This window comes from Serinus canaria, chromosome 8 (genome assembly GCF_022539315.1).
Source record: "Serinus canaria isolate serCan28SL12 chromosome 8, serCan2020, whole genome shotgun sequence".
NCBI classification, from domain to species: domain Eukaryota; kingdom Metazoa; phylum Chordata; class Aves; order Passeriformes; family Fringillidae; genus Serinus; species Serinus canaria.
Genome location: NC_066322.1, coordinates 12,008,029 through 12,033,233, shown reverse-complemented (window position 1 = coordinate 12,033,233; position 25,205 = coordinate 12,008,029). Strand labels below are relative to the sequence as shown.

Here is a 25,205-nt window from a genome sequence, read left to right as displayed (position 1 = left end):
TAAAATGTCAAAAGCTACAGGAAATTTTCAGCATTTTCCTCCTTTAGCATCTCAGAAGGAAAGTTGTCAAAGTAGCTGTCTGCTAAACATATCATCTGACTTACTATAAAAGAAGGATGTCAACACTGCATGTCAAATCCAGCACTGAGATCTATTTTTTAACGGGCAGATCTGACTTAGACAGATCCCAAATCTCTCTGCAATTACCTGCATCTGCAGGAAAGGCACAAAAGGATTTATCTTAAAGAGCTCTCAAACTATCTTCTAGCCTTGGTTTTTGTGACAAAAGCAAAGTAAAAATCTTAGGAAGATATTTTCAAAGGTATTTTTTGAGGAGACTGTGAGTGTTAGCTGCTCCCCTGCCTTCACACTAGCAATGGGGCCACATGGGTGCAGTTTGGCTGATGACATTTGCTTCCAGCCAACACCTTTCCTGAGGTCTGCTGACCCTTCCCACACGAGCTCCAGCCCTCTGTCAGCAGCCAGACACCAGGACACCCAGTAGCTTTAAGGAAACAGTTCACAGGTGGGCTAATGCCACCAGAACTATTCTTTCACTACTGCAGCCTTCAGAGAAAGTGTTTGGGACAACACATTGGGAATTGAAATTACTCTCTCTGCCCCATCCCTTAGTCAGAGACCCTCCAAATATAGGGAGAGAGAACAGAAACACAACATTTTAAAAGCAAAAGCTGGGAACTTTCAAGATGTTTCAGCTTGATGAGCTTAACCTATTGAGTATGTCAGTGGTTCCCTGACATGGCCACCAAGGACATGCCATGGCAGTGGAACAGACACTGCTTCCTGAAGCCAATGTTCACACAAGTGTAAGAAACAAATTAATTAATTCCTGCCAACATGGGCTATTATCTGTTCCCTGCTAGGTTATTTTCCTGTTCAAAGCATATTTCAAAAACAAGCAGTAATGTGACCTGAAGACTAAATTTTGCTACAAGAGCTTCAGCTTCTGGGAGCCCTTCCTACAGGTCAAGGGAAGTCATGTCAGTCAGGTGTGAGAGACACCATGTTTCATCGCTGCTTTCTCAGCTATCCCCCTGTAGGTGGTCACTTCAGAGCTATATCCAGCCACTACATCCAATCAATCACCCAGCATTAGCCCAAGAGCAGGCCTACAGATGCAAACCACAAATAATGTCACTTTAGGACCTGTGATCCTTTACATCCTTCTTTTTCTGTGTCATTTTTACACCCACACAAGGCACATACAGAGCCCTAATGTCTCTTTTAACAAAAACTTCATGAATGTCCACAGAAAGGAAAAAAAGGAGACACAAGCCCTTAAGGTTAAAGCAAAATTTTTGACTTTGTAACTAAACCTTATTCCCTCCTGGATTAGATTCACCAAGCATACAAAGATGTGCTTTTGTGGCCCAGGAAAGAAAAGCTCTGGAGAGGTTTGGCAAGTGCCCCCATGGAATCTTAAGTGGAACATGAGGAACTGCTCACATTTAAGTCAGCAGCGTGCAGGTGTTAGGGAATGAGACAGCACATCATCCAACAGCCAGCCTACCTCACTCCTGTCTCCTTCTTTCCCTAATTATGCATGAGAACTAAAGAAAAATAAAATAGAGGGAGTTTTGTAGAAGTTGATTGTCCAAAAACATTTGAACAAGATTTTTTTCCTTCTCCTCAGCTGGGTGGGTAAACTCCTGCTGTTCTGGATTGGGCTGGATGCAGCAAGTCATGCTAGCCCTTACTTTTCCTAAGTATGCCTTTTTCTCTGCTAACAGAAAGACAATTTATTCTTTGAGGAATATGATTATGATTTCAGCATATCTTAACTTTTTAGAAGGTGAAAAAAGACTTTGAATTGTCACACAACTTATGCATACAGAGTATGGTGCTCCCTAATGGGACAAAAGCACGGCAGAAATGGAGTACGGCTGTGTTCTCCTCAGCTGCTTGAGTACAAGGTCTGAGCACCTTCCTCAAAAGAAGGAAATGTTTTCCTCATTGTAGAGGAAAGTCTGCCCTGGCACCAAACAAATGGGTAACCTTCTAGGAACTGCTCCCCAGGAAGTCTCTCTGCAATTGCTTCTGGTTGGAGCTCACGCAAGACTTCAGTTTTTCACAAAGGCATTAAATAGAAAAGCTTTAATTATTAAAAGAGTGTGAATTAAGCAGACAGTGTGCTGCACCTACAGTGCCTTGGTGAGAAGGCTCTCTGTAAACAGAATTATTATTTCATCAACACAGTAGAGTCCCCACTTAATGGCTCACTAACTGGGCCAGAGATGAGATTCGATGTGAAGAAATCAATGACTCAAAGCAAGAGATTCAGCAAATATGAAACACCTAGTGCTCAGCTCTTAGGATTGCATATTGTCTCCTGTGGAAGTGACTCGTATCATGCAGGGAAAAAATAACACTCCTGCTGCTGCATCCAACTGTATCCATGGGAGATAAGGCTGAACTGGTGCTTGCCAGCACTAGAGTCCCATACTTTAAGGGGGCGTTATTTGCTTTTTGGTGTTCTCCTTCTGTGCTCTATCTGCTGAATTAGTAAGCATTGCTACTTCATATTTTCAAAATGTTCTTACTGCTTTCTTTCTTATTTTTGTATTTCATGGCTTCAAAGTTAGTATTTCTTAGTAATGGTAGCCTTATTTTGGTGTCCACCAGATGTACACATCAATCAGAATGACTCTGCTGTACCACAGAGCAGAAGCACCAAAGGGCATCCTAAAAAATTAAATGGGAAGAATAATGAAGTCCTTCACCATTCCTCTCTGTTCTAACCATTATAACAACTCAAGAGAGCAGAGAAGATATTTTCAACATGTGACTATAGGTGCATGACTCTTCTTCAGACAGCTGGCTAGAGGGTAAATGGCAAGAGCAATAAGAATCTATCTCTCCTCCCCGGGAGTGAGCATGATTCATGGCTGAAGAATACTTTATTTTCCTACTCACCAGCACACTGAGGCTTTTCTGTGAAATTACTTCTTAAGTTTCCCCCTTCTCTTCAGTGCTAATTTAGGAATATAAAACTCACCATGCTGGCTCACTTTTCACTGAAGCGATTTCAGCTTCACTTCCAGATTCTCAGGGAAAATCTCAGCTTTACATGCATCAGCTCCTAATGAAAAACAGCAAATCTGACTCTGCAAATAAAGGTTCCTGGTGTAGTGAGGATTGTCTGTGCAAAGAGGGAGAGATGAGTTAAATTGCAGGGGAAATCCTTCATTAATAGCACCAAAGGACTGCACAAAACCCAACTAATTCTCTGAACGAAAGAAGCATTAATATCCCATTTTATAGGAAGGAAAGTGAGATAACAGAGCAAACACCCAGGAAAATTAGCAGACAGGATCACTGTGGCTTCAGTTCCACATCCATTCCCATGGGTGTAGAGCCAAATTTGGGCAGAATCCCTTCTATTGGGATGGCAGTTTGTTTATTTGTTGCAACAGAAGGAACAGCCCAGCAAAATTTCTCACAGGCAATTTTCTTTAGAAAAATCCTGCCATTTTTCATTTGGAATTTTTTCCTATCAGGATGCATCTTTACCAAACAGGGCAGTTAACAGTTAATGTGACAGAAAACAAATACAAACTGCACAAAACTGTGTTAAAATCAGACTGACACCTTTCATGTGTTTCTGAAGATAATGTCTCTCTGACACACCTTCTGGCTGCTTCTCATAGAGAGGAATAATACAGCACAGAAATACAGCTCTGGAAAATGGCAGCTTACAGTGCCTTCCTCAAAAAAGTAATAACCTTTTTCTACACGTAATTGCACTAAATTCACCAAGAGCACATAATGGACAGGAATACAAAATGAATCACAGCATTTCTATATGAAACAGCTGTTCCAGGAACTGGCCACGATGATTTTTGACTATGTGACTGCATCCGTAGTTTGGAAACAATTAGCCAGGAGCAATTATTTATCTTGAGTTGTCACACTGGTTTTTATCAGCTCTTTAGGGGGTACTCCTGGAGAATTTGGAGAGCTGAAAAAGCAGGATTTTCCTACTCCAGTTGGACCAAGAAATAAAATGCAAATCACTGACAGCATGTTTAAATAAAATTTGTGACATCCAATTTCATCCATCATTTTCTTCCTTTCCTTGTTAAGACAAAAAAAAAAAAATATTACAATCTCACTAAGACTCAGGGGATCTCAAAATATATTTAGTAGTCACACCAGCACACAGGAATCAGGAGAATGCAAATAAATCCCATCCTTCATTGCCTCATACTTTCCACTCCTCTAATTTGCAGTGGTAAATTTGAAATCTGAATAGTGTCATTTTTCAGCAAGCACTGAGCACTCCTGGGTGCCTTTTGCTGCCACTGGGACATGCAGCTGTGACATCCAACACCTTTGTAAATCTGGGCCGAGTTATCTGCAGTGAGACAACTAATGCAGCTGAGAGAAAGAGTTGCTTTACCATCTCACAAGGGAATGAAAAATCAGTAGTGAGCTGCTGGCTCTGTTAGAGGTAACTCAACAACTTCACAATGTTAGGAATAGGCCAAAAGTTGGTTTTCAGAGCATATCAGGAGACAATATAGGGCACTGTCACGCATTCAGGAAATCATGTTCAGATTTTATAAACCACAAATGCAAATAAGCCCTGGCAATCCTTATACTATGAACAGAATAGATTTAGTATGTATAAACCATTGTGTAACTCAGTTGGAGAATTAATACTGTCTGGAAAAAGATGCCAGAGTAGTAAGAAGTTTATGAGCACCCAGGACAGACATTTCAGGCTTTCTAATTTCACATGTCTGAGACAAGAACCGAGACACAAATGTTGCTGGCATTAGACAGCATCTTCCAGGACATCCTGAGCAGCTAACCAAGTGCAGCATAGCTGCACAAAAGAACTTGCTGTCACTTGTTATGATGATGTCTGGCTGCTCAGGTATGGGCCACAGCCTCTGGACAGTTGCTCTGAATGCTCAGTTTGAAAGCAATAAGCATCACTTTTTGGGCAATAACAAGGGTGAGACTTTAACTGCTCAAGTGTGTAGTAAAAGGTTGTTTCCTTTCAAAACCGAATCAAAACTTGGGCTTATACAATTCTTTTTAAATTAACCTCTTTTTTCCATCTATAACCTTTTTTCTCCTTTTTTTTTAATAAAGCAGCTTTTGAATATGTAAGTTGACTGGGAATCTGCTCGTGCTTTCCCTCTTGATACATTGACCAGTCTCCTGTTCTGAATTTTGATTCACTGGGTGCCATCCCCTCGAACAGCTCTGCTCCTGCTCTCACTGTGCTGCTGCTCTTTGGCCACAAATCCTTTTACAGGAAAGGGGCTCTGGGTGCAGCTGCTAGAGGTGCACAGGACAGGCAAAGCACCTCATCCTGAATGCCAAACACGAATCCTGAGCCTCACAGCTCAGGGGGTAATGAAAACTGAAGACACAAAGGGATTTTGCACTAGATTTCTGAAAAATCCAAGCTGAGCTGACAATCTAAGCACTTCTCTGTCAACAAAGGCTGCTTGGGATTTACAAACTAGCTGTCCCTCCTGAAGAGCCTGATTTATTTGGTATGCTTTGAGTAATCTTAATGTATGCCAAGTTTTTATTCACAGACATGGCCTTTTGCATAATACCCGAATCGAGTATTTGCTCAGGAAGTGGTAGACCTGAATTCCAGGCTTTTCCCTGCTGAGGAGAGCTGAAGCTATGGCTTCTGCTTCCTGGGGGAAAATGCAGAGTTTGCAAAGGGGGACAAACCTGGATTTGAGTAGAAGAGACCTGGGGCTCAGCTTGTGCTCCCTGGGATGTTCAAATATCCAATGTCAGATGGCATCTGGATTAAAAAACGAATACAAGCCAGAAATAATCAAGGACAGTGCGACTGGGACCAGGAATACATCACTCTTGGCCAAGCTCCATAATCACTAGGTTAGATAATGATGCCAGTCCTCTTGGCAGACCTGATTTGCAACGTGCTAGTGCAATTATATTATTTCAGTCCTGCAGCAGCTTGCGTGTCTCTGCATTGCCCCTCCATGGCACAGTGCAGACATGCTTTCTTCTCTTTCACTGAAGTAGAAGCTGTTGTATTCCCTGGGTCAGAGAGAAGTTATGTGTAATAGTAACATTGATGTAACTACTGCAGCTTCACTGCCCTCATGCATTAGTCCTTGGCACTGTACACATCCTTGGTATCCATGGCACTGCCTGCACCTGGAACAGGAAACCTTTCCATTTCATTTCAAAAAGTGTTCTATGACTACAGCAGTCCTCCATTTAATTGGGGCATCAAACCCCCTGTTTCAAGTAATATTTAATTAAGTTGTAGTAAGAAGAATGCAAAAATTGAGAATCCCCTACCCAGGAATGAATAACCTAAAAGATTTTAGAAAAAATATCCTCAAGGATTTTAGAGTAAAGATGAATTGAAAAGGAATAGTATGTTATAATTCATCTGCCTTTGCCTTTTCTAACACATCTTACCCTCCCTACAATGGGGATGAGATTTTCTGGACAGCTGCATTTCCAGGTCAGCACCACAAGATCAGGGAGTATGCAAGAGGCACTGCTTCATTCCTCCTCCCTGGGTGCAGCTTGAGGTGTGCCAAGCTTTTTGCCTCCCACCTAAAGTGCCTGTCTGGGAAAAAGGGCATTTCCCCTGGCCTTCTGAAGCAGCTCTGAGCACACCAGCTTCCAAGAGTGCCACCCCTGAGCCCTACTGATCCTCTGGGGTATCAGGACAGCCAAGAGTTACATGCCTAGACTGGAAGCACAAAACATCTTGTATGTCCTTGGAGATCTAGCCCCCATTTCACCCTCTGCAATATCCCATCCAACTGATGGAATTTCCCATCTCACTGAAGCAGTTTGGGCATAGATGCACTTGGCCTTCCAGGCACTTGGAACTTCTTAGGAATGGGGAAGAGCCTAAAATGGCAGCATCCAAGACAACTAAAGGACCTCCTAAGAGAACATGGATCTACTTTAGTAAGCTCCCAAGAGAAGCCACTTTCCCAACCACAGTCAAGAGTGGCTGCTGCAAGGACTCTCTGCCATGCAATGCCAGACACTTGCCAGGAGACAGAGCAGTGCAACATTCAAAGTGGGTCACCAGAGGTTTTTAACATTAACCTGCCTTTGACTCACATTCCACAAGATTTAGATCATTTCCAAGGAAGCCGGTCACGCTGAATGTGCAGGCTTTAAAATCTGATGTTATGGCTGTGCTATTATTGTGCAGCATGTGTTGCTTGCACAGCAAGATTAGAGACTTATTTCCAAAATGAGGGTCAAATTTATAAACTTGTATGCAGTGCATTGTCTCTAATAGGATATTTTTTTCCTTTGCACTCTTTGCTATTTAATGTAAAATGAAATTCCAATTCATCTTTAGCAAGCCTTTCAGCTGGAATTTAATTTTAACTAATAAACATCTATAAACAGCATCAGTTTTATTATGTATGACTGCTAACAGTCAGACCTTGATAACAACACTTGACTTTATTGGCAGCAGTGAGATAACCGTGGACACTGTTCTTAGTAAGAAGAGATAAAAAATTACATTCCAGTAATTCAGAAATACTTCTTTTCCCTTGAACAGGAAAGTGGGAAAAAAAATATTTACAGATCTATTCCTACGTCAGATGCCATGCCTGTTACTGGTAACATTAATATTGTTATCATTTTAGCTGCAGTGCTTGGAAACACCAGCTTGAGGTCAGGGCTACTGAGATGATCAGAGATCAGAGAGATGCCTGAAAAGAAATCATGGTCCTTGAAATTCAAGGCCCAGAGTTGGAAAAAACAAGGCCAATGAGTAAAAGAAACTGGTTTTATCTCTGTTTTTATGATTAAAGAAAAGAAACACAAGACAAATCTTTAGCAAGTCTCAAGGATTTTTTCATCTTTGGAATTACTTTTTCTATATCTATTAAGAATTAAAAAGGCATCAAAAACTGTTAGACTAGTCAGCCCTGAATGAGTAAAATCATATCTACATCCTCGCTAATATTTTGCATGATTTATAAAATTTTATAGACATGTTTTAAATAACGGTTTCTGTAAAGACTGATCATACAGCAGACTGTTGTACTGACATTTTTATGTCTACAAAAACCTCCTGAATTGTGGAATTCCAGCAAACCTCATCCCTTAGGGAGCTCATCAGTTTTATCTGTGCATTTTTCGTGCCAACTTGCCTTTTCCTCTTTGTGCATGGGTGTCAAAAACTAGAATATGAGTTGACCCAACTCAAACCAGGTGCTGGTTTTCTTGTTTGAGTTATTTTTCTATCACACTCTGCTTTTGCCCTTTGCTCTTTTCCATACTGACAGCTTTGCCAGAATAAATCTTTGCTGTTGAGCCATACGAGAAAACATCCCACAAACAAGGTTATTGTTCTTTTTTGGCCAGGTATGCATAGCCCAGATTGCTAAGTCCTGACTAGTGGTCAGAAGACTGTTTTCACATCTCTTTTCACATCTCTTATTCTGTATTCTGTATCAAAAGGTCTGTCTCTTATTCTGTATTCAAAAGGTCTCTTTGAATACATCTGCCTGTATGCTAAAAATAAACCTTCATGTGGTGGGATGCTTATACTTCGTGTCAAATATATACAACATTATCTCCTCTCAGGCCCAGATAGTTTAAAAGAATCTTTCCAAGATTCCCAGAGTAACCTAAATCCAGGCAGAATAAAAAGGATACAAAATATATAAAAGGCAATAAACCTGGAGTTCATCATAGCCCACGGAGTGCTCCCTAACACTTGTTTTGAAATTACTTCTGTAGCAGTGGCAAGCAAGTGTCTGTGCTTTCATCTGGAAACAAAGCCTGAATTATTGTCTCTGATGTCAAGGGAATGTTTTAATTTCTTGTGTTACTGTCACTTGAAAGTATGTCCCCTGGCCTACAGATGGAGAGAAAGGGCTGGGGTTACACTCTCACTCGTGTTCCCCACCGAGCTTTGTGCCTGCTCCCTGTCTGAAACTCATCACTGTGGTACTCACCAATAAAGCCTGATTTCATAAACACAAGCACTGGGTTCAGCTACTCAGTGATAGACCTCATTGTGTGTTTCTTGAAAATGTTCCTTATAAGGGCTACCTCATTGGAAATTTGTATTTATTCATGCAATATTTGCTTCTAAAGAAGTGTCTCCATCCACTCTGCACAAACTGGGAGATGTCAGCTTAATTATGTCCCATCACTTTTAAAACTATCACTGGAGAAAGGATGGGATTTTCACTACAGTTTTAGCTGATCAGAGAACGGGATGCAGAAAAGCTGAGGTGGCTGAAAATGTCTAGCAGTAATGTTAAGGACCCAATCACCATGTCTTTGCATATATACACACTAAAACATGTAAGTAGATTCTGAATTAACAAAATTCAAGGGTTCATAGCCCATTCTTGTGTATTTGTAACAGCATTTAACCAGTATGAAATTTATATGCAACCCTTTCCATGTCTATATAATATCTATATAGACTTGGCTCACCCATTTTGTTTTTAAAGACATCAGGTTTGCTGAGACTCCCTTGCCTTTCCTCTCATACATACCTTGCAGTCCCCATTAGAGAGAGGATTGTGAAGTTCCTCTGGATGCCACTTGTTTTCTTTCATCTCTATGTTGAAAAAATAAAAATTACACATCTAAGGGTGAACACTCTCAATCTGGTCTGCAGCTTTGACCTCTGAAACAATTTGAGGTAAATATTTTTGTTACAAGGTACTTTCTCCACTGTGGAGGCTTAGATTTCCTTAAACCTCAAATCCACAGCTCTGTAGCATTCATCTGTACATTTCTATGAGCAGGAGTGAGTCAGAGAGGGCTGGGCCCTATCCTGGACTTCCCTGTGGTCTGTGAGTTTCGACACAGAAATGAAAACCCCAGCAGCTTTAAGGGGCAGAAAATAACAGAATGAACAGCAGGATGCCAAAATGAGGTGGTTTTCACTGTTACCAGAAAGAACAAAGGTATTCTTTACCTGGGTTCACCAGTTTGGTAGCTGGGAGATAATATATTTATATACAGCCCAGTCCAGCCCAATGCTATTGCATAGCTTGGGCTCTTTTAAATAGAGATCAGTATTATCTGTACAGTCATTTTATAATAAAATATGTCTCATAGCAAATGTTCTCAGGTTGTACAAGAAAACCTTACATTGAAACATCTGATACTAGGAAACATCTTCTTACTCGATATATACAGAGCACAGAATCCCTTCACGTGTTCACTTACAAGGAGCTGGGTAAGCATGAGCAGCAAAGTACAAACACCTCAAAAGCCAAGAGCCCCTCAGGAGGATGGAAAGCCCCATCCATTCAGACCTCATCTCTGCCAGCAAAGAGGACAGCAAATGGACAACAGCAGGTCAACAAATGAGCAAATTCAGAATGCTCACAGCTCCTGGTGCTTTGCTGCAGCTGTGTGTTCACCAACTAATACATTCCTGTCCTTGTCCTCTGCAGGTGCTTTGTTGCCATAAAACAACTCTTGCTGCACCAGGGCTCAGAAAACAAAGATCCCGCTCCTTTGTCTTCCCAAAACAATATTCAAGGTGAGAAATAACAGGAAAGTTAGAAGCCAAAAATTAATGAAAATGTAGTCTGTGGAATCCAAGGAATTCAATGCCACGGGACATCAACAAACTGAAACGTTGCAGATAGTTCCACTGCTTACACAACATACAGGCAAAAGCTCATCAGAATTCATGCCACACAGTGTGAAATCTAAGGGATGAGAAAATGAGCTTCCTTCCTTTTCTGTAGCGTGGTGATGGGTGCAGTGCTGGGCACACAAATGCTGCTTGCCCTGACGCACTGCAAGGGTCACCTTCCAAATGTTCCCAGGTCTGTGGTTTGAGAAGCACAGCAGTTCCTGCTGCTGTGACCCTCAGCTCTCCAGAGACACATCATTGATATAAATTGTTAAGTTCAATTTGTTCCTAAAAATTTGCTTTCATTTCCACAGCTCTCCATTCATGTATTTTGCAAGTACACTGAGGATTGTACTGCAAAGTCTCTAATGCTTTTTCTCTGCTTTGCAGCATGTCTTTTAACCAAAGTACATGAAAGTTACATTCTCATTAATAGATTATGAACCACTAATGCAATTATCAGTTTAAGCAAAAAATTGAATCATTTTAAGTTACTAATCCACGCAAATGTACCTTTAAAAAGAATATAATTTCCTGCATATTTAAAAAATTAATTAGAACTTCACTTTTCCAATTCTTACTATTAAAAAAAAAAATCCCACAGATTAAAAACAGAGAAAATAAAGATATTAAAATATCTTTATTTCCTTCAAGGCACTGTAATTTTAGATAATGTTATTCTCCTAAACTTTAAGTTGTACTAATTTTTTTCTCACTGCTTCCATATTATTCTCCTCGGGCACAGATCATGGATTTCACCCATCTTATGCTTCTACTTCATTTTTCCTAGGGACTGGTTTGTTCAGCAGCAAGCAGGCAGTCCTTTTAGCTTCTTTATTCCCCTCATCCCCCATTCTCTTTTGTGGTTCTAAAGGATACACCTAAGGTGAGTTGAGACACTGTTTGTAAGATCTTTCTGTCCACCCCCACCCCAACAACAATAATCACAGACAAGGTGTCCTTGTTCTTTCCTTGCTACCAGAACATTCAAGATTGACAACTCTATACCGAGTTGCTCATTTAATCATACATGTTCTGGTGGAAATTATTACCTTTATTGCAAAGCTGTGTATAGATAGAATTAAATGCTCATCTTTGCAATAAAGAATGTGCTCTTCTGTAAAATAATTACTCCATTATCAGGTCTGCTGTAAGTATTGTGCAGTTGCTAGTAATTTTTCTCATTCTGTGAGGATTATAAAGAGGACCTGAAATTTCAAAGTACAGCATTTAAGACTATCAATTATTTCTTTCATGGCTCCCTCCCTTTCCAAGAGGAAATAATCTCCTCTGAAGAAGGTGTCATTCTTATGACAACAGAAGGATTGCAATATCACACTTTCAATGAGAATGTTAGACCTGATTCAAAGTCCAAAAATTCGAACTACTTGAAAAGTGTCCTATTAAGATCAGTGAGCTGTTCATCAGCTCTACTGAACAAAAGCTTCCCCCACTTAAGGTCCTGCTGATAGCTGTCAGCCCCTTGAAAGTTTTGACATCCTGGTTCCAGTTACATCAGCTCCCCCAGTAAGATATATGCAGGTTTTCTGCCCATCTTCACTGGTTGGGTATATTCAAGTCCTCTTTCCTTGCTTCTGAAGCATGTTTTATACTGCTTAACTTTTAAATCTTATTAAAATGACGAGCATTATTAAATTGACTGTGCCATCAATAATACCCAAGCAAAGTCATAGCCCTTTAAAGATACATAAATTTTTGAAAGCAAAGAGTTTCCTCCATGCCTTGCAATACATGTAAGAGCAAAACTTGAAAGAAATTACTGTTGTATAGTTATCATTTCCTGGAAAAAAAACACTAAAATAACTTGCAATTGTGAATGTTAGGTGTGGCTGAACACACTTACGCCTTCAGAAACATCAGGAAGTTTTTTATTCCATAAACACTCTTGAGAACTGATGGGCTAAACAAGGCTTCCCTGCCAGGTGTACTTTTTCATGAAATAAAGCATCACAGGAGCATGTCAAGAAAAAACAAAATTAAGACACTTACAAGTGCTGGGTGCAGACAAAGGAGAAATAAATACTCTGGGACAAGAACATAAAACAGGAAATCCAGCCAGGAAAATGACAGCTAGATAACAGCCCTTACAAGCAAAGCAGATAAAGGAAAGAAAATAACATATGTACGTTGTCATGATATCCAATCCCCCACAATCCAACTAGTTCCATTCTTGTGCATCCAGAATCATTAGTGCAAAATTTTATGATTTAGAAATGGAAGCTAAAATGGAAATCATGCTGAAAACAGAACCGCACTGGAAAACGTCCCTGTCCAACTGAGCACTAAATATTTATACCCCAGAGGAGAAAAAAGGCCTTAATCAAGGCTAGTCCTAAGCCCACAAACTTTCAATCCTCTCTGCTCAAAGGCAGCAAACAGCAATAATTCAACCCACATGAACCAAAGCCCAAACACTTTTCCTGGCAGCGCCCAAAAAGAAGAACCACAGTACGAGAAAGGGCCGATCTTCACCAGGGGCTGATTTTTGGTTCACCACAATCTCTAACACTGCCACAGGCAGTGAGCTGCAGCCCCACCATCCTCACAGCCACCACAGCAACACCATGAGAGCCAGGACAGAGCAGCTGAAGCCAGAGAAGCCAGAGAGAAGCCAGAGAGAAGCCAGAGAAGCCAAGCTGTGACAGCAGCAGCGGCCGCAGCGCCCAGCCCAGCCCGGCTCGCTGACCCACCCAGGGCAGGCTGAGCCCCTGCAGCCACAGCTCAGCCCCTCCAGCTCCATGTGTGCTCCCCAGGGCTGCACAGCAGGGGCACGGGGCACCTTGGCATGACACTGCAGCCAGCAGGAAACTCCCCCTTGGTTTGGAGCTCAGGGTCCTTCTGGACATATTGGCTATGGAGTTTTCTGGACACTCACCACTCCCTTGAAGGACAGGCTGGTGTTTTCAGCCCTGATGGATGCGTTCTGCTCCTCCAGCTCATTAATGCCAATCTTTTCTACAATAAATAAGCTCAGAAGCTGGTCTTCCCTGGCCTCTCCTGGATGATTTATATCATGGGCTTGCAATAAGTCATGCTGAAGTTTCTCTGACCTAGATTCGCTCCAACGTTGTAACTAGTTTGGTGACTTCTTTCCAGTCTTTCAAATCCATAATTCAGCAAGCTGGTGCTGATGATGCACTTTCAGCTAGGTTGCTTTCATCTTTCATTTTATTAAATGCAAATTGGATTTGAAAATGAAGGCGGACACTGCTGTAATCACACTGGCAGGTAACAGTGTTACTCAGCTGTCAACAGAATTCAGCCTAAATAGATCATGGCACAAGAAAGAAATTGTATCAATGACTTTGCTTTGCTTGTATTTAAATATTACATCAAACCTATACTGTCACAGGGGACAAAAAAGTGAACACAAGTTGCAAACATAGCACTCATTCCATATCCTTTCTTGTTTCCCCTCCTTCTGCTCCTTAGCTAATCCAAGGGGAGTTATTACAGCATGAAATTTGTGCACTTGCCAAAAAGGGAACAGGATAATAATAAACCAGACAGCACCAAAGCCATGGGTTCCACTTTCTATTAGATAAACTAATGGTTTAGATAAGCTAATTAATTAAAATATCAAGAGCAGGTTTTACACATGAGTACTCTTGAGTTCCAGAGAGCTAAAAGTGAATATAAAACACTAGGTACAGATATACACTGCTAATACTGATTTGCTTGCCTGCATGTAATATGTAATAAATAACATTATGGTCTGCTTTTACAAAAGTAACTGTTAATAATTAGTCAGTTGCACTAACACTTTCTGAACAACATCCTTATGTAAAATATGAGCCAGCTGTGGCACAATCAAAAATATAAATGAGTGTTAACCAGATTTCAGCAATTAATTTGACAAGGCCTCATTCATAAGTTGGACTGTGGTAATTTTTCCTAACTTTGCTAATATTTCAATACTAAGGAACATGTCCATGCTCATTGTTCTTTACTATTGATATGAAAATATTCTGAGGCTTTCATTAGAGGGTCTAGCATAAGTAGTACAGAGATGTTCAGCTGTATTTTTTTTAATTCCCTACAAGGAGGAAGGAAATGCAAATACAAAGAACAGACCAAACACTCTGAAATGTCTCAGCACAATCCCAGATGGAAAAACCCTGTATTTTTTTTATGTGGGGACACTTTCTTAACAAGAGGCAATGTCATAAGAAGATGGGAGGGTTAAACATCTGGTCTGAGGTCTGGCACGATTCACCCAAAGCTTTGGGCATGTTGTCAGAATAATTCCTGACATTTCTCATTTATTCTGCTCTTCTGTGCAAGCAGCAAAGTCTGCTGTCAAGAGTCTGTCTCACTTTGATTGCAGCAAGCAGCTTTCACACCCACTACAGAGCTATAATTTTGTGTGCTCAACACTTACTACAAATGCTCTCAGAAATTGAAAAGAACAAGTAGGAGAAGTACTCACATGCTGCCACCCTTCCAGTGCAGTGAAAGAGCAGAAGGGAATTAATAATCCTCTTGACGTGGTCAGAAGGGGGGCTCAGACCCTTGCCTGGACTGTCTCCTGGCCAAGACACAAAGCCCAGCAGCACAGTCCACTCACAACAAGCTCCCCCCATACCCAAAGAGTGTCAGAGGAGGCTGCTGCCCTAAGCAGGGTCATTGATTCCTCATTCCTCTGCACAGGTTCTCTCAGATAATGGAAATCAGGTTCTCCATTTTCTGGGGAAAACTTCAGCGAGATAGAAAAAAGTCCTGAAGCCAAGTTGTGCAAATTGACCCCGGAGCCAAGAACCTTTACCCCTCCAAAAGCTGCAGAAATGTGACAAAGTGCCTCCTCAATTCCTCTCATATCCTTGTGCTGACAGAGTCCCAAGGAAGTTTGGATCCAGGTGTTTTGCACTTGAAGGATCTTGATTGTTACAGGAGTAAAGAAAGAAATCAATCAACTTTGCATATATGCATATCTATCTCAATATTTGTGCTTTCAGCTGAAGAAAAATCTAATTTATTTGAACCAATTCTAACCTGAATTTCATAAGGGTTCCTTTATTTCATTATTTTTATTCCTTACTAGACCATTCAAGTAAGAAAGCGTCCTGTGCACACAATTACATACATATATCCAGTGCACTTCCTACATGGCTCTGTTCTCCATCTCTATGACCCTCAGTGATTCAGCATTACAAGAAAAATCACAAAATCTCCAGTAAGTATTCTATACTTGTGTAACCTGACAGGCAGATGCAAGAAATCTTTCTGCTTTTTTAAGAAATAAAAATTCTTCAATACATTTAAATGCCACACAACCCCTCCACTGTGTCAGGGATTTCTTTGCACATGGACATATTTTGGTGCTGGGCTCTGCCTTCCTGAGCTGTACCTTCTCTCCCAGCTGATGCAGAGCAGCCTGAGGGCTGTGCTGTGATTTCTGCAGCAGAGGGCACTGTGAAAGCACCAGAGCCACAGAAAGCACCCTGCACACAAAGAGCTGGGAAGGGAGAAGGACATCCCCCCAGGGACACTGTGCCTTGGTGCTGCTCTCATTTCCCCTGCGGGACAGGTGGTGGGTCCCCTGAGCAGTGTCCAGGAGCCAGGCTGTGCCACCACACCATGATCACAGCAAGGCTCACAACTGCACCTGTACTGAGGAGCTGCTGTTGGGGACAGCTCCTCACAGGTGAGGGCTCTGCTGGGCAGGTCCTTGTCTCTCCAGGGAAGGCAGAGCAGGTAAATCTGTGACTCTGGGAATTGGTACTCACCCCACCAGCGAGAGACACGTGCCTGCACAACCCACAGACGTGCCTGGTCCATAAAATCTGTTTGGGACTTTGCTGGCTTAGCTTTCAAATGTTCCTGGGAGAAACAATGCCATTAAAATATGGGTTTTACAATCAGTCATTTTCATTTGGAAGCTGAAGGCAGCTCTCCACTGCTCTGCTTTTATAGTCTGTACTGTCAGATATTCCCAAACACCCTACAAAGAGGCTAAGCCTGCAGAGCTGAGATAGTGAATATTTACAGCAGTGCTCAGCAGCCAGCATCTCTGAATCTATCAACAGCTCCTTGCTGGAGGAATCAACTTTGTCTATCCCCATCTGCACAAGTACTTTAAAGAACAATTTTAGAAAGCAAATGAACCATTGCAGAGCCATTAAAAGAATTAAATAATCCATAAGTAGCAGTGAAACAGTACAATAAGGAGCACTTAATGTTATTAGAAAAGTCAGTTGTGTGTGGACAAAGGCTGACTGACAAATGAGAAAAATATTGGTTCACTGTGAGTGATCTACAGCAGACCTACAGCCAATGGTACCAGATGGTGGGGCTGGTTTTTGTAAACACACCTCTCTAGAACCAAAAAAGCCTGGTTAATCGACCATGGATCATGGGCCCATAAACCAAGCAAAGCTGTGCCTGCCCAGCACCATTGGCAGACTGTTCCCATTAGGAAAGCAGTAAAGAAAAGTTCCTGGGCTCTTTGGGAGGCATCTGAATTCACTGGGAAGCACACAGAAAAGGGGCAACTGAGTACTTCTGAATAGATCAGGTAATACAGAGAAGATCTTATTCAATTTTCCATGTCTGTGTTGGAGAATGCGTTTAATTTGAATGGACAGTCTTCCTTTCAATTCAGCATTAGTCTGTCATCAAGAACACAGGGATACAGAACTAAAGAGGGGTGCAGCTGAGAACTCAGATTCACACAGAGTGGGTTCACTGTATGATAATCATGAAAAGAATGTTGATTCTCAGTTTGAACTGTTATTTGACAACAAATAATAACATTCTTAACTCTAGCACTGTGATAGCATTTAATCCACGGATTTCAAAGAGCTTTTTTACAATGTAGAGGATGAAAGAAATTTCCAAAGCAAATAGGCATAAAAAATTCATCAGGGGAAAACTCTGACTCTAGTTATTGATCTACAACACCATTCCCAACCCATGGAACATCTTATTTTGTTTATTGGCATGGGATCACATCTAATCCTGCTGCATGTCACTTGAGGATTAATGACCTGATTAATGACCAGCAGCAGAGCAGCTCCATTCATTACAGCTTATCAGAACCAAGTTCTAATTTTGACATCCTGGAGGGAAGGGATGCCATCCAGAGGGACCTTGACAAGCTGGAGAGGTGGGCCTGTGCAGCCTTCCAGAAGTTCAGCAAGGCCAAGGGCAAGGCGCTGCATCTGGGTCAGGGCAATGCCAAGCACAAACACAGACGGGGCAGACAGTGGGCCAGGTGCAGCCCTTGGGAAAAGGACTTGGAGTCATTGGTGGATGAGAAGCTCCACATGATCCATCAATGTGCCTTTGCAGCCCAGAAAGCCAACTGTGTCCAGGGCTACATCAAAGGCAGAGTGGGCAGCAGGCTGAGGGAGCAGATTCCACCTCTGCCCTGACCTCATGAGATCCCACCTGGAGTGCTGCACCTGGCCCTGGGGCCCCAGCACAAGGACAGGGACCTGCTGGAGTGAGCCCAGAGGAGCCCACAAAGATGCTCAGAGGGCTGGAGCACCTCTCCTAGGAAGACAGGCTGAGAGAGTTGGGGTTGTTCAGCCTGGAGAAAAGAAGGCACTGAAGAGACCTGAACATCAACTTCCAGCTCATAAAGGGGGCACAAGAGAACTGGAAATGGGACTTTTCACAGGGGCCTGTGGTGGTGGAACAAATAAGATGGCTTTAAACTGAAAGATTACAGATTAGAAATTCAATATTGTGAGGGTGATGAGGCACTGGGATTTTTTGTCCAGAGAAGCCCTGGATGCCCTATCCCTGGAAGTGTTCAAGGCCAGGTTGGATGGGGCTTTGAGCAACATGGTCTAGTAGAAGGTGTCCCCTTCCATAGCAGGAGGTTGGAGCCAGGTGACCTTTAAAGTCCCTTCCAACCCAAACCATTCCATGGTTCTAAGAACTACAGTGGAGCTGACAGTATCTTCAAGTACATAAAAAAAGTTTCTGGGAATGTTTTTTTTTCCTTTGCTCACAGAGAATAAACTTTCTCTGACCACAAGATGGCCCCCATGGTATATTGTCTGTGCTGTGGTATACAATATCCTTGCCTTACTCATGATGCACAGCTTGCAACATTCTAGTTTCACTTTATTTATGGATACATGTAGTCTATTTCTCCCTGCTGCCTTCTGTAAGCAGAAGACCAAGCAAAATTCCTGAATCTGTAAGATTAATTCACAGGCTCTGGAGCGGTCAGGCCATGCTTGTGGCTGTGCTGCCCCAGCACCCTGCTCAGCCACAAGCACACACTGTCACTCCTCACTGCCACCTCCACATGGCCACACACCCCTCAGTGCAGCTACTGCAGACCCATGGCCACTGTGAGACACATCTGGAGAAAAGTCCTTTCCCCATCACAAGGGCTGGCTGCCACCAGGTGAGATGCCAGGTGAGCTGAGCTCCTCCTTGCTCTCCCATCATGAAGAAACCTAGATGTCACTGAAATTAGCACCTGACTGCTGCCCACTTCCCCACTGCTCTGGGGCACAATAAGTCACTAAAATAGATCCTAACCAATTTATGTCACTGTGCTGTTTCTGCTGCTTGGCTCTGGAGGTAGGTGTGTTAAAGACAGAACTTTGGCTTTTAATGATCTTCATTAGTTCCCAGCCATCTCTTAAGAGGCAAAATAATTATCTTAGTCTTTGCATGCAAAACTAAGCAATAAGGATGAGAAATATGATTTTATATAAAATACATGTATTATATTTTATATAAAAGCATTTCATCAAATTCAATCAAAGCATGAGTCTGTCTGGCTCTCTCTGTGAACTATGGTGCCCAAACCAGACAACAAACTAAAGGTAGTTACAGAGAGGTATAAAATAAACATTAAAATGGCACCATGTAATTTTTGCACTACTCCAGAAAAAAAGATCGAATTAAACCACTTCAGGCTTTTCTTAAGAATAGTATCCATAAAGGTACCAGTAACTGGAATTAATCACATGTTCTTTAAAACCCATTATTTTTTCTTTGAAAAGAAGAAAATACTTTCAATTTCAGGTAATTCTGAAGTGAGTTTCAATTTTCAATGGGAAAATTAGATTACCTGAAAGAACTTGTTTAGAGAACCTATTACATTATTTTCTCTCTGTTTGAGACATGAGTTTCAATCACAAATTAAATTCCATTCCCAGGAACTTTAATTTGACAAAAAAATGCCAGAAATTTCCAAGACAGAAATTTCCAAGGCAGCCTCTGCCATTGCTAGCAGCTTTCAGCATCCCAGCACCCACAGCTCTCTTCTGCTGCTGAAACAAGACCATGAGTTATCCAAAATGATTGACTAATTCTGGCAGCTAGAACTAACATTTCATTGAAACTATTGAAACTAATTCCTTTTCATGGTGTCTTGGATGACTCAAGATATTGTATCATGTTGCACACACCAAGATTTTGCAGACCATTTCTCTTCATGATGGTGTTTTTAACACAGGTCTTCTTTGAGAGAATAATATCAGTCAACAGAGCCTCTCTCCACACCAAGAGAGAACCACAGCACAAGGCTGGGTCTGAGAGGAAGGAAGCTGGAGAACATCCAGAATGCACACCTTGCACCAGAGTACCACAGTACACTGTAGTACAGTCTCATCTTTGACCAACATTAAATGAAAAGACTTTTTAACCTAATCTACTATTCTTAGTGCACTATCTCTCTTTAGTACAAATCAAGAGTAATGCCCTAAAAATTAATATAAGTAGAACTACAAATAAATCAGCATAAGTTGGTGAAAATCAGAATGAAAACTGAACAGCTTGACTGAGTCTTCAGTGAAGATCAGCCTGTCAAAATATTGTATAATTACAATGATCTGCTGTAATTATTCTGCTTTCTTGCAAAAAGCATCACAGCTTTTCAGAAACACTGGAACATGTTAAAACTACAGTCTGCCTTTTAAAAATCCACATCCTCAAAATGTTGCTTGTTTCATCAACCAGTTTGAAACAATAATTCTTTGTGAACACCTTTAAGGTCAGATCTTGTAGAATGACTGGATATTTGGGGATTCTCCTTGAAAATTATTTGCACTGTGATTCCCATATTCACTTCTGTGAAGAAATGCAATATTCATACACACACATATATATAAAATCCATACTCACATACATGTGTACACATATTTATATAAACATCCTCATGCTCTGTCATTGCATGATGGTCTTTTGCGGCTATGTCCACGGAAATTAACTGCATTTGTTCCAGCAACATCCATCACAGAAATCCTCCTTGATGCTGGGAACAAATAAACCAGCAGCAGCTCCCAGTTCCTGTGCCCCTGCACCTGGCTCAGCTCCGGGAAGCAGCTGAGTGCAGCAGTTTCATGACTTGCACTCTGTGCAAGGGCCATGAGAGCCTCTTCAGCCCCTGTAGTACAGGCAAGCAGAGCTTAGGCACTGCTGGGGTACTTAGACTCAGATTTGAGGGGTTTGAACAAAACTGGGACAGATTTGGGTACCTGTAGAAACAGTTTGCTTCACTAAGCCCCAGGAAGGTGGCTCTCAGGGAGGGCAGAGGGAAACATGCCACGGTAGAAAGGGAAGGGTACAGAGCACCCTCTGCATGAAATGTCCTTCTGAGACAGCCATCCCTTTGAGCTGCAGCCAGGAGCCCTTGACTGTCACTTATTAACAGTAGAAGAGTGCAGAAGCCTGTACCAAGTGCTACCTTATGACATGTGAAAGGTGAAAAATAAAATCTGGGAGATATATACATCTCTGTATGAAAAATAGCTTCTTTTTCAGTATTCCTGCAACAACATACTTATCAGTAATCTTTGCCTTATAAAACACAGCCCTACAACTTCACTGTAGCCCTAAGACCAATTCCTGTTCCACTGAGCACCAGCCTTTGTTCCTGCAGGGTATCCATTGTTCTGCAGTGCTGTCAGAGGTGCTGTCTGGTAACAGTCCAAATTTGCTTTGATGCTACCAGACCATCAGAAAAGGTTATACACTTTTGTGGGAGAAAAATTTGACCTGCCAACCACTTAAAACTGGTAATGAAATAGAAATAAAGAACATCATTTAACTTCCAGGGCCAAAAATTAATTTGCTAGGCTGGCAGTTACAGGAAAAAAAAAAAACCTTTCCATTTATGTACTGAAGATTTTGTCCTTAGTTTCTGGTACATCATTTCAATAGATCACTGAAACACATTTGAGATTGAAAAAGGCCTTTAATGTAGATCAAATATGGGAGACAGGGAACTCTGGTTTCAATAATTCAAAGTTATTGCAATAAATGTCCTTACTCTCTTTCCAGACTCTCTTTTCCCAGTGTTCTTGCATTAACCTATTTAGCTGCCTGTGTGACAGTGGTTAGAGAAAAGGCATCATTTTTGTGAATGTTCAATTCTACCAAATCTTGGGAAATCTCCTTGGACAAGAACTTCCAGAAAGACAAGAGTAAAACTTTGTAGAGCTCAGAGTCCAAGGACAACACACACACTCTACTCCATCACAGCAGATCCTCCTAGGGCATGTTAAGCATTTCCTCTTTGCAATTGAGGGAACCATCCCTGCACATCACCATGCAATTTTTGATCCCCAGTACTGAGCAGTAAAGGCAAACCAGTCCAATTTCAGATATGAAGAAAACATCTCAAAAGTGGGCTCACATTGTCTTCTTGAATATTCTGAATTGATGTGGCTAAAAGAGTAAGGCTGAGGCATGGTGAAATAAATTTCTAGTGTTATCTGTTTGACCTGGATGTGTCAGGTGCCTGAGACCCATCTATACCTACATATTATTCCCCTTGCCAAACATGAGGTTCAGTCTCAGACTGCTTTTTGTTCTGTGCAATATATTTATTAGTCAAGAAGACTGAAAGAAACTGAACTTCAACAAGACATCAGAAAGTCACAGCATATGACTGCTACTACCACTATTACTCATAATAATAATTATAATAATAAAGGATATAATACTACGAGTTGTGTTTGGAAAGCTTAATGAACACCCCAGTACTGCCATGATTCACTTTGCTGGGATCCAATCTTCACAGTGAAATGCACAGCCCTTTATTTATGACTTCTCTGGAAAAAGGAATCTTCTTGCTTGCTCAGAAATATGACTGAATTGTGCCACAGGAACAAAAAAGTACTTTGAAAATCCAATAGTTTGAAGCACACAGTTGCTGTTTCCAAATCCAGATTCCTTACAGCTAGAGACCAGAGCTTTAAAGGGAAACATTTTGGGGTCAATATTTGGAGAACCGCATGCTTCTGCTCCTGGCTCACTTTTTGAGTATATGCTGTGCCATTCCTCACAGCTAAACTGCTCAAGAAGGATCATCATTTCTTCTGTTTAATCCTGCTTTCTAAAACATGCTTTCCAGATATATTATGGAATGAAGAACTTCAGAACACTGTTAAGTTTTGAAAATGTCTTCTCAGTCCTTCCATTTACATCACTAAATGCTAATTCCACAAATTCCTTTCTTAACTTCCCAGACCTCCCTAACAGCAATCCTTTTTGTAAAGGCTAGACTAACTAGACTGTAGCCTTGGATCCAGTTCCTCCTCACCTCCTCAAGGATATGTGGATTTTCTAGTGAAAGTAGCACATCAACACTTCTGGTGTGTTCTCATTTGCCTTAGTTCTTTTATAAAAGATATATTATCATATCTCAGTTTAGGGGAACTGTATGCATTAGTGGAAATGTACACTAACTTAGAAATAGAATTAGTAAACCCAAATATCCTATATGCACCTTTCATCTGGCTACACAGGCAATTCACAGGTTTAATCTATAGAATAAAGTCTTATTTTCTCTACAACGAAAAAAGAGTTTCGAAAACGAAACTCTAATTCTGGGTGGGAGGTATTACTTTAATTCCTTTCTTTAATAATTTCTACACAAAACACTAAGTTGAAATTTTGTCAAAGGCACTTTCTTTGCCCTAACCCCTCACATAAACCATCCTTTAGAAGACTGTTCAAGGAGAGCATCAATTCCTCACTTGCATGGGGTGTATTAGGCAATACTTTTCCTTTGTGCACTTAGCAGGGAGTGTTACAAAGCCAGTCCCAGCAAGCTCATTTTCCTTTTTACCTTCAGTTTTCTAGTTGCACTTTTTGTGGCAAGTTCCCTGATGTTAACCAATGTGTCTCACATCACACGTGGTAGAAAAATCATCCCTCCTCCCTGCTCAGTATACATTTTATCACTATACTAAATACTGTTAGGTTCTCACTCAAAGATAACACAAAGGGCCCATTCACCCTTTTTCCTCAAGGTGCAGAGGGAAAGGACTTCATGAGCACATCTCAGTACATCTCAGTTCTAAACATTTTCAAGATGACAGAGGGGTTCATGGTTTCTTTTTTCTCATTTAAACACTTTAAGAAGGGCCATAGGTCAGATTGGCATTCAGGTCCTTTTCTTTGGAAATGCTCTTGTTCCTACAGGAAGCACAATGGCTCATATGCCTTAATTCTACCTCAAAAACTAACAAGTAAATGAACAGAGAATACCTGAATAGCTTTTCAGTGATCAAATTGAGTCTTTCAGCAGATAGGGTCTAACTTTTGCAGCTTTCTTTTGTGTGTGAAAAATCCATTTTTCTTTGCTCATTTAACAGTGAAAGTCACCAGTCTCAGGCTGTTACTGAGGCAGTTATTACAGGCTTTGGGTTTTAAAGCAGTGCTCTTAACACTGTGAAACTGAATTACCTCGAGGAAGATTTTCTATTTTCCTAGGAAGGGCCAAAAATTTATGGGGGAAGAAGAAGAGAAAAATAAGTACAGCTGGTAAGTGACAAGAGTGCCAGTCACTATGGATTTTAAGGTTTTGCCATTTATTAATGTCAAATCCCATCTCATGATAGGCAAAGATTTCTGATAAGACAGATTTATACATGGTAGTTCCACATAGTAGTTTGTTCATATAGAGTGGAAGAGATCCACATTTAAAGGCCTGCTCTGCTCTTCAGGACTGGAATCTCATTCTTGCATAAACTCCATAGTTGTCCCATTAGAGGAGCTTTGGCATCTCTCTCTGTTTTCTAAAAATTATGAACTATTCCTAACAAGCCTTTACATGGAAAATATTCTCAAATATTTATGTGTGTATGCATAAAATGAGGCTATGTAAGTACAAAAAATATTGCAAATAGCAAAAACGTAATGAATAGTAAGAAGGGGGAGGGGAGGGGAAGGAAGGCAGGTTTCTTGGCTTGCTGAACACTTTTAATTGAAAATTTGGCAAAAACAAGAACAAGGAGAAAAAGTACATTTCCAGATGAATCTGCTCTTCCTAAATCGGGTTTGGGAGGAAGCCAACAGGACAGAGAATTTAGGAAAGCAATATGACTACACATTTCCCACACTACAGGTCACAGTAAAATTTAATGGTTTCCTGATATTAGATGCTCAGTCCCACCCCTCACTGGTACCCTGATGATGTAAAGCTCTCCCAGGAGGAAAAATGTTAAGAAATAAGTTTGTTTCCATAGAACCTTGTCCTCTGCTAAAAAGAGCATCTGAAAACAGCTAATTCCAAAACAGACATGAGAAAGCAAAATTTGTGTTTTAGCTTTGAAACATCATCTCAGATATATTCTGTGATTTT

General features: G+C 41.1%; 1 long non-coding RNA gene across 2 annotated transcripts in view; it reads right to left on the bottom strand.

Annotated features, from left to right (window-relative positions):
* LOC115483904 (uncharacterized) overlaps positions 1 to 13,673 on the bottom strand; it is a 31,540-nt gene extending 17,867 nt beyond the window's left edge. For both annotated transcript variants that reach the window (XR_003944644.2, XR_007778156.1), the window contains exons 1-4: positions 13,521 to 13,673; positions 9,525 to 9,589; positions 5,722 to 5,797; positions 3,017 to 3,100 (exon numbers count right to left, since the gene is read on the bottom strand). This is a non-coding gene — a long non-coding RNA (uncharacterized LOC115483904). The remainder of the gene's footprint in view (positions 1 to 3,016; positions 3,101 to 5,721; positions 5,798 to 9,524; positions 9,590 to 13,520) is intronic.
* Positions 13,674 to 25,205: the final 11,532 nt, after the last annotated feature.